This window comes from Heterocephalus glaber, unplaced genomic scaffold (assembly GCF_053883595.1).
Source record: "Heterocephalus glaber isolate CG9 unplaced genomic scaffold, H.glaber_assembly_v1.0 deba00000331, whole genome shotgun sequence".
Classification (NCBI taxonomy): Eukaryota; Metazoa; Chordata; class Mammalia; order Rodentia; family Bathyergidae; genus Heterocephalus; species Heterocephalus glaber.
In genome coordinates, this window is record NW_028258142.1 from 56,811,147 (window position 1) to 56,824,511 (window position 13,365).

General features: G+C 35.2%; 2 protein-coding genes across 5 annotated transcripts in view; one reads left to right on the top strand and one right to left on the bottom strand.

Moving 5' to 3' along the window:
• Rbbp8 (RB binding protein 8, endonuclease) overlaps positions 1–7,937 on the bottom strand; it is a 92,299-nt gene extending 84,362 nt beyond the window's left edge. The window contains exon 1 of one of the 2 annotated variants that reach the window (XM_087194096.1): positions 7,751–7,937. The gene's annotated coding sequence lies outside the window, so the exon portion shown is untranslated. The remainder of the gene's footprint in view (positions 1–7,750) is intronic. The other variant, XM_087194131.1, reaches the window with a different exon arrangement.
• Positions 1–13,365, top strand: part of LOC147830147 (uncharacterized) — a 350,272-nt gene that overhangs the window by 11,679 nt on the left and 325,228 nt on the right. The gene's annotated exons all lie outside the window — the stretch shown is intronic.

Below are 13,365 nucleotides of genomic sequence, written 5' to 3' on the forward strand. Positions count from 1 at the left end.
GTCTACAACTTGCATCCATGATGGGGAAATAAGTGAGCTGCAGAGACAGTGTTTCAGTGCACTTACAATGAAGTTGCTGGTCTAATAAATCCAGGGCCCACCTACGACTCCAATTCCTGCAAGATAAATGTCTGTTTTCATAAAAAAAAAAAGAGATACAGCTAATCATAGATAACTCTCTAGTCACTAAAGTTGTATAATAGTAGTGAAATTGTTGAATTGCTATGCAAATTGTGACTTAAATTTAATTTAAGTACTTTGATTTATATAATTGAATTTAGATGAGCGAGTAGTAGTACATGGTGGTGGTTAACAATTTCCATTATATTCTCAAGGATTTGAAAAATCTCCTAGCCCAACAGCAAAATTGTATTGAAAGAAGAAACTAATTTATGTATTTATTTCTGGAATTAGTGCTTATTAAAAATCCTTTACTTAATAGTGGTATATGATCTTTCCAGTGTCAAGTCTAAGAAAGTGAATATTGGTTCAGATGTTGGTATATTGTGATTTGACCTGAAGTAGTGAAAAAATGAGTATGTTTTATTCCTCCTTCTGAAAATAGTATTTTGTTGTTATGGGACTTTGTTCAGCAGTGTTTGTCCCTACTATTTCTTATTTACTGTATACTCTTTAGTTCAATTTCTGTATGTCATCCTTATTCAATTCATTGGGTGTTTTAACTACTTAAAAGAGACTTATTTAAAAAAACTCAAATATTTAATGATAATAGAATTCAAGTTAAATGGAAAGATGATATGCTTTGTAAGATTTTTTTTATTTTCACCTATTCACATTCTCTAAACTAAGTTTATGTATTATATAAACTTAATTACTTAATGTGAAATTTACTTAATTAAAGCACATGACTAGCTGTCCTGATTTTCCATTTTTAACCTGTTTGACTAGAACCTGCGTATAAGGTGTTCTTTACAGCTAAACTCCAGAATCACATTATAGGTTATAATGAATTACTTCTTGTAACCAGACCTATTTGGACACAGTCCAAGACAAACTTCTACTATTCAGAATTCTGTGTTTTGCTATAATGAGAAGTGTTCGTTGAGGGTCCAAAGTAGTCAATTTGTTTTACTATTATTTTACCAATGTAAATGTACATGGTAAAGTCTTTGGATCAATGCTGGACATAAAGTATATTTAGAATATATACTAATTATTCTTCTTGCTACTGTTCAGCCCTTTAAAAATTGGCAACCAAATACAGGAAATGAATTGTAATTTATTAGAAAATGCCTTTCTCACAAAAGATTAAGTTTCAGTGCTTCTCAGGTTTTGTGGGAATGGATCAAATACATCAGATGAAAATAGTCTAATCCTTGTTTCCCATTTGAAATTGCTGTACTTATTTTTCAGAAAATTCATTTTAATTGTATTCCATACTACAATTACGTTGGTAAATCTAAAGGAAAAGTAGTTTGACCATATTTGTCCTATAATATGATATATTGTAATTTCTTTGGCCCTGCTTGTCTCATCTGTTTTGGGGACAGGTGAAACCTGAAGCCCATCCCCTGAGTTTCTGACCTAGGGCCTTCTCCGAAGTTGGTGGAAACAAGTGCACAACTTGAAAGTATAGTGGACCCTCAAGTTACGACCGGCCTGACATATGAACAACTTGGGTTAATTAGGTTAATGGAAGATTCATTTGCCTCTTGTTATCTATAGCATGTACCCAGGTAAACATCCAGATCTCAGCTGCATTAACTTATAACCAGTCCTCCCTCAGGAACCAATTGAGTTGATAAGGGGCCACTGTATAAGAAATTAACAATCAGTGAGACAGCCGTTAACTAAGGGACTGATAGATAAATGCTTCTCTCTTGTGTCCTCTAGCAGGGAATTTTGAAGTTTTTTTCAAGGCTCTTAAGAACCTACTTAAGCTTGAACATTATTTGTTTGTAGTGAGCATTAACTCAAGAATGTGCTGGTGGGGTTGAGAGTGAGGCTCAGTGGTAGACTGCTTACCTAGCATATACAAGGCCCTGGATTCAATTCCCAGCACTGCAAAAAACAAAAATAAAAATGCACTCCTGGCGCCAGGGATTTAGCTCAGTGGTTCCACCGCCTGCCTTGAAAGCGCAAGGTCCCGAGTTTGATCCCTGTATTTGGTTTTCTTTCTTCCTTTTTCTCTCTTGTAATCAATTCCCCATTCCTGTTCCTGAGGTGACTTCCTAAATAAAAAGACTGTACATAAACCAAAAGACTCAGACTCTACTTTCCGTGGAGAACTTTGACTAAGAGATAAAGGGGAAACTTAAAATTTCCTCTCACTACTTTTGAGTTGGTAGAAAATTTGTAAGTTTTTGTGCACGGATAGGGCAGTCAGATTAATTGTATGTAGTTGTTTGCAAGGATGGTAATGCTGACCTGAGATTGGTTAGATATGTATTTGGGGTTGTTTCCCTGTTAGTATTAATGGGTTGGATTTGAAGGGACTCATTTGTCAATAGTAATAACTTTCCAGTTATAGTTTTCTGCTTAATTTTAAGTTTGTCTTTAAGACAGTATGTTATAATCTCTATTTCAGTTAGTTTTTGGTTTATAACAAGTTTAGTTTTTAGACCTGGATTATCCAAATTATTTACATAGAAACTTTCTTAAAGCATATGTAAAATTTCTGTTAGTCTTCTGTCTTGTAGTAATATCCACTCTAAATGTATGAAAATAAATGCAAATTAACCACTAATCTAAGACTAGTTATATAGGCTAAATTCCTTATGTGTCTAATAAAATAGCTTCAATAAGGTAGTAATTAATGGGGTATTTTGGTGAAGCGTACCTTTATCTTTGGGTATAATGTTTACATACAAGTTATAGAACTTAGAAAATAATTTACCATGGTTAATAAATTCAAATTTAAATTACAGCATCAACAAATAATTTTCAGAAAATTAAAGTTGATTAGAAGAACTCAGTAATATCAGTTTTATAAATCAATTTATTACTTGATCCTAATACTAACTCTTAACCTACTTCCTGTTTCATTCATTGGAAGATGTATCATTTGACCTTACTGTAGTTAGATAAGCTCTTACAATATTTGTCGCAGTATTGTAAAGTCCCATCTGACCAATATACATATTTCATAGTTTCTGTGTGATCTTTGCTCATTGGCTGTATCCCTAATCAGTTAATTAGTAGATACTAATATATTTAGAAACTATCAAATCTTATTCTTTTGCTTTTTTATACCCTAAACATTATGGATGCTCTCTTCCCATCATTTTTTTTTTTTGCTATCAAGAGAATGCAATAAATTTAATATTAACCTGTAATTTAATTCAGAAAGGAATCTTTCAGAGAGGAAAAACACATTCTAGCATCCTAAAGAAATAATTCAGTTGGTAGTAGAAGGAGCACAATTCTGAGTGTATAGAAATCTTTGGGCAACTTATTTGATGTTATATGAGATAACATATATAGACAGCCTTTGGAAAATTCAGATACTAGGCACACATAAGGTATTTGAATTATCTGTGTCACACTTCCTTCTATTGATATCATGACTGAAATTTGAATTTTATTTTTTAAATTTTATTTTAATTTTACCCCATTTCCCTCCCTCAAGCTCCCTTGAAATTTGAATTTTTTTTTTTTGGTTCCAGGGATCGGGTCCTTACGCTTGCGAGGCAGGCGGTGGAACCACTGAGCTAAATACCCGGCCAGAAATTTGAATTTTTAAAAAGGCCATTGAGGGCTGGGGATTTAGCTCAGTGGTTCCGCCACCTGCCTTGCAAGTGCAAGGACCCGAGTTCGATCCCTGGTACTAAAAAAAAAAGGCCATTGAAACCTTTTTTGGGGGTTAGTACTAGGTATTGAAGGCAAGGCCTTTGCACTGAGTTACATCCTCAGCTCTTTTTTATTTTTTATTTTGAGAAAGGGTCTTGCATGTGTCTAAATTGCCCAGGGTGGGTTAGAATTTGTGATCCTCCTGCCTTAGCCCCCTAGAGTGCACCACTCTGCTGGGCTATATTTAAACCTTTTAATCATCTTGGTATACTGCTCTCAAAATGCTTTTAACAAAGGCTTCTTTGTAGTGAATTTTTAATTGAATTGGATGGGTTTCTGATTTTTAAATTTGAAGGTTAAAATGTTATCCATTATTAAATCTTAATGCCGTCCAAGATTGCTAAGTTAATTTTAATTTCTGACAAAATAAAATGTGTATTTTATTTATTTTTGGTACTGGGGATTGAACTTGGGTCTTTGCGCTTGCACAGCAGGTGGTGAAACCACTGAGCTAAATCCCTGGCCAAAATGCATATTTTAAATTAAGTTTTGTCTTTTACTGAATGTGTTGTTGACATATATATATGTGTGTATATATATATATATATATTTTTTTTTTTTTTCCCCTCATACCACCCAGTACTGGGGATTAAACCTTAGGCCTTTGTACTGAGCTACATCCCCAACCCTTTTTATTTTTTTGTTTTGAAACAGGTCTCACTAAATAGCTAAATTGCTGGGGCTGTGCTCAAACTTGCCATCCTCCTGCCTCAGCCTCCCAGAGTTCTAGGATTGTAGGCATGTACCACCATGCCCAGCAAAATGTATTATATAAAGTGTTAGGTGTTGGGAAAGGAAAAGCATTTACTGAGTACCTACTGTGTTCTGGGATTCACACTGTTTTATGCAAACTAGATCATTTAACCCTACAACTCTGTCATTGTGCACCCCCCCCCCCCGTTTTTTTTCTTTTGTGATGTTGGGGATCTAACCTTGGGTTTGTACAGGTGACTCAAGCACTCTACCAAGGAACTACATCCCCAACCCTAATTTAACAACTCTTAATGAATGATTTTAGTTTCCTTAATTTAAAGATGGAGAAAAGAGAACTTAGAAAGTTAAATAATTCACAATTATAGTTTTTAGCAGAGTCAATATTCAAACACATGTCAGCTTGGCTCAGAAGCCCACATGTTTTTCAATGTACTCTCCTTTCTCTTCATTGTAAAAGTAAAACAATTACAAGTGATTATTTTTCAGAATCCACTTGGACTGGACTAAAATTACTAAATTTAGAAGCATCAGTCAGGTAGGATTTTACCTGTAAAAAGATAAGAGGATTAGGAAAATTAACATTTAGTAACTGGAATCAGAATTTACATTTTTGAACCTCTAGTTCTCAAACTGTTTGTTTATAGTCCCAGTTCCTAAGAATTCCTAAAGTTAAAAATGTTTGAGGAATTTGTTCAGCATCTGTGTGTACAAAGTTCTTTTTAAGAGATTACCCCTTAAATAACAAGTTTTATCACTTCTAAGATGAGTTTTGAATCCTACACTTCTGGTCTTCAATAACCATACTGAAATTTTCCTGTCAGCTCATGCCAAATTTCAGAGTTGTAAATTCTTAGGCAAATGACTATAGCAAAAAATAATACGCATCAGGAAAAAAGTTGAGCTGCTTAAAGCAGTATTGTTAGAAAACAATAGGAGATTCTCATTAGTTTGATCCAGAACTGTATGACCACATTAAGATGTTAAGTTTTGAGGTGGCAATCACCTTTATTACCAATGGCATAATTTAAATTACCTATAAATTCAGCCCCTATACCCAAAATGTTTGGTGGCAGTAATGATATAGATTAAAATATAAAAGTAAATAATTAGCTCACCAGTGATTCATTAATATAACTAAATAATAAAATTTTACCTGTTTTCAAATGCTCTAGAAAACATTGATTGCATGTAGTATTCAGGACAATCATTGTAGGGTAGTGAAAAAACTACTAGTCTGGGCTGGTATTGAAGAAACCTGGATGTTCTTATACCAGTGCTACCCTTGGATTATACAGTAGTGATTTAGTTACATGTTTGGGATTTTCATTCCTCATCTCAAAAATGAAATACTAAGTTTATTAGTTATTATGTAAGAGTCCTTCTACCTAAAAAATGTCATGATTCTCAGTGGTTTTCATAAGAAACACGAATGTAGGAAGGAAGGAAGGAAGTTGTTATGAAAGTTAACATTGTTGACAAAAGCAATTGTGTAAATTGGGTGTCTAGAAATAGTGAGAAGAAATGCATCCTAATTTGGTTAATAAATTCATATATCCTGAATTTTAATAAAAAATAATGTATCAATATTTTAAATGAATCTACTTAAAATGCATAAGAATCATTTAGTAGAACTTAATGTAATTTGAAAATGAAAATCCCATTAAGTGAAAACTGTAGAATCCCCTTCCAAAATGTGGAATACAGCTTGAAGTTTTACCCATAGGTTTAGATGAAATAGATGTTTAACTCCTCTAAGTTGTTTTCCCAAAACAATAAACATAAAAAACTCAATAAATTAAGCTTATCTTTAAACAATAAGCCCTGAAAAAAAAGCCCTATATTTTAAATACAGTATGGTTTAAAATTCAGTTATATATAATATATTCAAGAGAAACATAAACAATGTGCTCAATTAATAGATGTCTGTCTTATCTGAAAACTAATTAAAAAGAAAAATTCAACCTATTGAAAGTTTGATCCCTGTTAACAGAAACTTGTCAGAATACAATGTGTGCTGAATAAAATTAATTTTGGCTTGCCGAATCAGCACATTCCTTTTGCAGATACATAGTTTTACAAAAGTTAAGCTGATTTTCAGAAGTTTTATGCAAAACTGCCTAGAAGTAGGACTAAGAAGCATCCAAAGGTTTCCTCTGCAACAAATGAAATCTCATCTGAACATTTATTTCCATTTTTTCTTTTTACTTTATTAACTTCCTAAAGAAACTTATTACAGCCTTTGAGTTTGAACATAGTGACAAAGTGAGGACACTAGAGACAATGAAAAAGATGCATCATTCTTGCTCATTTCAAAGTAAAGTTCTATCAAGATGACCTACAGATAGCTCTTGACAGAAAACTATTCAGTATCAATCTGTTTAAAATTTTTTAAATTCCCAGATAAATTCATGTCAGCTGTTACATTAAATTAAATGTCCCAGAATGTGTACATTTAATTCATTATAATATTGATAAGTGACGGGGTAATTTGGTATGCCAAAGTAAACCTAAAGAGATTGGTAATTTTCATTTTAAATGACACAAACTGCTATAATAAATTAATTGGATCAATGAAAGGTAAAATAAATATTTAAAAATATAAGTGAAAGGAAGATCTAAGTGTTAAGTTTTTCAGTCCTAATAGGCATGACAAAACCTGTCTTCATTCCTTTCTATTCAGCTCAGCAAGTGCTTTTGAACTCTAATAGTTAATCAGTTACCAGATTCCAGTCTTTGTTTTTCACACTCCTTAATTCTTCCTGTGAATTGGTCCTCTAATGTACTTAGGATCACCAAGCAAGCCAATCCTTTTTTCTTTTGCCTTAAAAAGGCAATTATTCTTTTATCCACAATTAGATTGACCATATAAGATTGTTACAATATAGCAACAGCCTGTAAAATATAATAGTATATTATCAAAGAAATAGAAGGCTTAAGGTGAATCATTATGTGAAATATATTTAGCAAAATTATTCAGCGCAGCTTTTTAAATGACAGTACTCAACCAATTTACAAAAAAGTATAACAGAAGTGTGTTGTATACCAGATAGCTTTACCCAAGCAAATCAATAAACACATGCAATTTTTATAAAACAATTTCTAATCACCTTATAGGAAAGGTATAATGCAGGAATTGCCAGGTTAAAAATTGTTATCTTCTCAAGCATTGAATTAGCCTTCAAAAATGCATAGAAAATTTAGAAAGATATAAAATATATTAACTTACCCTTCAGTTTATTGAGGAAACCTCTGCTCTTGGTCAAAAGCAGATGGTGTTTCACGCCTCACTTTCCCTGAAGCTGTGAATATAAATGTTAAATCAGTGGATGCCACCTCGCTGGACCACACTAGAGTTTGCTAGACACTCCTGCTATGTGGAAGAGTTCTGTTGCATCTAAGCTATGTACTGTGTGCAATGGATAACCTAATATGCCTTTCATTTAACTGGCTGGGCAGGTTTCTACCGTCTGTGGAACATGGAATCAAACCAGAATATGTTGGCATAACAGGCCAGTCAGACCGGTTCTTCTGTGGATCCAGAACCCGTCCGACCAGTCTCCATCAAAGGCTACCCTAACATGCTGCAGCGGCTCAGCTCTGCTAAGTTTGTACTGGATGAGTTATCCTCACCTCCTGTAAACTCCCAACAAACTACTCAGAATGTTGTAGCCTCCAGCAAAATAATTCAGAATTCTAGTGGGAGGAGTAGATCTGTGTCAGGTTTAGTAGGAGTCCATTGTTGTAAGCCTCTCCTGGAAGATACATGTAACTAAGTGGTCTATTCTCAGAGGTAGGTAATCCTTTTTGAAATGTATTTTAGGGCTCTGTGTTGACTAAAGCCTCTAGAAATAGATTATCTACAATGAAGAAGAATCCCATAATGCTTGACCTTTTCCCCTAGTCCATTTGGTTTTGGTTGTTATAACTTAGCCTTAGAGATTAATATTCCCCACAAGGATAGTAGTCATGAGAGCTAGAAGGAAGCGCTTCTAGAGGGAGAGAAACAAGGTATAGGTTGACCAAACATCGCCTGAGTGTGCTATCTTCCTTGTTCTCAAATGATCCTCATACCATTCCAGTCTAACATTGGAAAAACTACTTCTGCATAGCTAGTGACAAATTAGAGATGTCACTAACTTGGACAGTCAACAGTTCAACACAAATTACCGATACCTACTATGTTCCAGGAATGGTACTAAGTTAGGGTTCACAAGGGTTTTGAAAAAGATGAATTTAGTAAGAGATGGGAGTGATATCAAAGTTTCCAGTTAAGCACATATACTAAGGTTTTGGAAGGAAGAAATGAGCAATACAAGATTACATTGGATGGAAATTGGTTTATATTAAGGGTGATCAAGTGAGATATGTTCTTACACTCTCATAATACCTGCACATTTAGAAACAACCTTTCCTGTCTGCATTAGTAGATAGGAAACTGCCTCTTAAGAATCATCTGAAGTGTGAATTAAGAAAACAGATTGTTGGGCCTCCCTTTTAGAGATTTTTTTTTTTTTTTTGGTACCGGAGATCGAACTCAGGTCATTGCGCTTGCGAGGCAGGCAGCAGAACCACTGAGCTAAATCCCTGGCCCCCTTTTAGACATTCTGATTCAGTAGTCCTGGGATGTTGCCCAAACACTTCTAGTTATTCTGATACACTTGCTGCAGAGATCACAGGCCCAGACTCCATGCTCAGTTTTTTTCTTTTTTCTCCTTTCTATTCTATCTATAGCTAAGCAATAGAGCACATGTGAACCAAAAGCTACTGTATTCGTTTTTGGATCTTCAGGATCAAGAATGCCTACTGACACTTAGAAAGTACTTAGTAAAATGTTTGTTCAGTAAATATCTACTTAGAGTCAGCACTTATTAGATCCCTGGGAAACCACAACTGATAACTATTATGTGAATTAAACTGCATTAAATACTATAATTATGAGGTAGAAGCCCAGAAAAGAAGCATGCATGACTATAATATGGGGGAAACTTCACAAAGACTTCTTTTTTGACTATGACCAAAGATTGCTATCTTTTTCTTTTTTTGCGGGGGAGACCAGGGATCAAACTCAGGTCCTTTCGCTTGCAGGCCAGGCAGCGGAACCACTGAGCTAAATCCCTGGCCCCAAAGATTGCTGTCTGTAGGATAACAAAAAGTTGGAAGTAAAGCAAAATGCATGTCTTTGATTTGGAATAGTAATAAAATGTTAAGTATCTGAGAACACCTTTATGGAAAACTTGATAGGTTATTTTCTGCAGTAAAGGTCAGCACATTTTCCTACTCATATTTTGCTATTTTAGAATTTGAGAGCCAGATTGTCTTTGTTTTAGCTATACAGTTATGTGAATTATAGCACAAAAGCAGACTTAAACAACAGTCAGTGAATGAGAGTGATCATGTTCCAATAAAACTTTATAAAATAAATGTAGGTCAGATTTGATAGTGGGCTACTATTTGTTGAACCATAACAAGATTGCTTAATTGATTATAAAAATGGGCTTTGGAGTGAAAAAGACAAGAGTTCTGTCTCAGTTCTGTTTCATATTAGCATTATCACCTGAATCAAGCATCAATTTTATTTATAAAACAGGGATCAAAACAGTTCTTATCCCTTAGAGTTATTATATGAGTCACACAACACAAGGATTACATAAAGGTTTATCTGAAAATGTAGTACACAGTAAGGGCTCTATAAAATGTCAGCTAAAAGTAAATATGGTTAAAAATGGTAGTCCAGCATTTTCATTATTCTTGAAATCCTAGTAAAATGACAGAAAAGAGCCAAAACAGCATAGATCTTAAGGATGAAAAGAATGATAGAGTTCATAAGAGATGTCTGTAAAGTTCTTTTGGATCAAACTCGGGACCTTGCGCTTGCAAGGCAGGTGGTGGAACCACTGAGCTAAATCCCTGGCCCCTATCTGTAAAGTTTTTGAAGAAAGAATGAGGATGAGCAGTGAGCAGTGAATAGAGAAAGAAGTGTAATTACAGTACTTGCCATAATAAAAACAAGTCAATCTCTGCTGAAAAATGTTGAAAAACTTCAGGAATCAGAAGACCATGTGACCTATAAATAGTCTTGGGGAGCGGGACAGGGTTGGAATAGGAGAGCTGGTTGGTTTCTTCGTTAAGGAAACATGGAGACTACCCCTTCAGTCTCAACAGAGGATAGGTAGGACTTGTTGATTCATGGCATAAGAGATTGTCCCAGACTGGTCCTGGATTTGGAAATACTGAGCAGAGCTGAGAGTGGATAGTAGTTTCACACTGAAATCAAGGAGACTATAATTTTCCTATGTCTTCTATAAGAATTTACTTCAAACTTAGTGGTTTAAGAAAACACAGATTTATCATTTTACAATTCTGGAGGTTAGAAGTCCAGAGTGGGTCCAATGGACTCTTAAATCAGGGCATCAGCAAGGCTGTGTGTTATAGTTAGATAACAAATGTCCCCCAAAGCCTCATGAATGCATAGATGGGCTTTTGGAAGGTGATTGGATTATGGGGCCCAATAGCTGCTTTGCTATTAGAAGGTGGGATCTGGTTAGAAGAAGTGGGTTACTGTGATGTGACCTGGGATGTGGCTCTTTCCCACTCCTCCCTTCATTCTTTTTCTGCTTCCCTGTGGCCATGCCATGAGCCATTACTCCTCTGCCATATTGTCCCTTGGAGCCAGCTGACGGTGGACTGAAATCTCTACAAACTGTGAGCCAAAATAACCTTTTTCTCTCTTAATTGACAGGTTTTGGATATTGTATTTCAGTGGTAAGAAAGTAACTAAGACACTGTGTTACTGTATGGAGGCTCTGGGGAGAAAATCCCTAGAGATCTTTTCTTTGTTTTTTCCCCCTTTTCCAGCTTCTAATAGGTGCCTGCATTTCTTGGTCCATAGTTCTCTTCTATCTTCACAACCAGCAATGGGTGGTTAAGTCTTTTCCACATTCCATTATTCTGGCTCTGTCTCTGTTGCATCTCTCATCCAACTGGATAATCCAAGATAATCTCTTTCTTTAAGGTCAATTTACTAACTTCCTGAATTCTGTCTACTACCTAAATTCTTCTTTGCTACATAACATTAGGAAATGTGGACATCTTTGAAAGGCTATTATGCTGCCTACCACAGGGACTAAGTCAAAGTTTGTCTCTGTTGGTGAGATACCCAGGTCCATGCCTCTGCTTGGCTTCCAAATACTAGTCACCAGGTTTGAATTTTTTACTCATCAATCAGGAAGATAAATTCTTTTCTTTTTTTGGTACTGGGGATCAAACTTGGGACCTTGCACTTGCGAGGCAGGTGGTGGAACCACTGAGCTAAATCTCCGGCCCTCAGAGATAAATTCTTAAGACCCTGAGCACCCTAACGCAATGATTTATGCACTAGGGCTAACTTTATACCTCCAGGGATGTTTGACAACATCTGCAGAAATTTTTGATTGTAACAACTGGGGAGGTGGGTAGAAGTATGCTACTGACTGGCATTTGTTGAACAGGGGCCAAGGATGCTACTAAATGTCTTACAAAATACGTACACAGGCAGCTCATCTCCACACTCCAACAAATAATTATCCAGTCCAAAATGTCCATAATGCTAAGATAAGGAAATCCTACCATTAAATCTATAAGTCATTATCACCCTAACATAAATCAATAAATCCTACCTAGACATACAGAGTTATAAATTAGCACTTAAAAACTGATTAGAGGTCATTTAGTATGAAAAAAATGAAGCCAACAAGTAAAAACTTAGAAAAAACAGGCAATGCGGGAAGTCAAGTAATATTTTATTTTTGTGTTACTACAAAATGGAGATTGAATATATGCTTGCTAGGCAAGTGCTTCCCCACTGAGCTACATTCTCAGCTCTTTTTATTTTATTTTGAGACAAGGTCTTGCTAAGTTGCCCAGGCAAACCTCAAACTTGCAGTCTTCCTGCCTCAGCCTCCAAACAGCTGAAATGACCAGCTGGAATGATAGGCCTGTGGCACTGAGCCCAGCTCAGCATAATTTAACTTCACTACATTACTGTCTTCAAAGAAATAAGAATAGTTTCTGATTACACAGAAGAACTGAAAATCTGTCTAAGAGTGGAACTTTTGGAGACTGAAGAAGAAATAATTGGAAAGTAAAAGTATGAAGACAGAAATAAAGTAGGGCTCAGAACTGTGGAGTAAAAGTATGAGAACAGAAATAAAGTCAAAAGGAATTGAATGATAAAGTTGAAGATATTTCAGGAAGTAAAACTGGAAAAGAAAGGAAGTAAACCAGGCATAAAGTCAGTTCCAGATACTATTGAAGCTGAGGCCGAAGGATCACTTAAATCCAGTAATTAGAGGCTAGTGTGGGCAACACAGCAAGACCTTGTCTTTAATAAAAAATAAAAAGGAAAATAGAGGATAAACATTTTTTAAAATAAGAGAATGAATCCAAGATATCCAACATTTGATTTAAAAAGTTCCAGGAGAGAAGAGATAAAATGGAAAATAATCAAATAGTTCTGAAGTTTTCCTCACAAGGAATCCAAGTTTCTGATTGAAAGGATGAAATAGGTATCTACCAAATAATGAAGAGAGGCTGTTAACAAGTTGCATTATTGTGGACTTTCAGAATACCAGGGATAAAGAAAAGATCTAAAAATTTCTGGAGAAAGGAGAAGCGCGTGCACACACATACACACACACACACAGAAAACTGGTTACTAGTGGTCACTAGAAGGGGTCAGGAATCAGAATTGCATGAGACTTATTAACATCAGTACAGGAAATTAGCAAGGGATTAGCCTTCAGACTTCTATAAGAATGTTATTTACAAACAAAAAATTCTATATTTATTCAACTTTGCAATGAA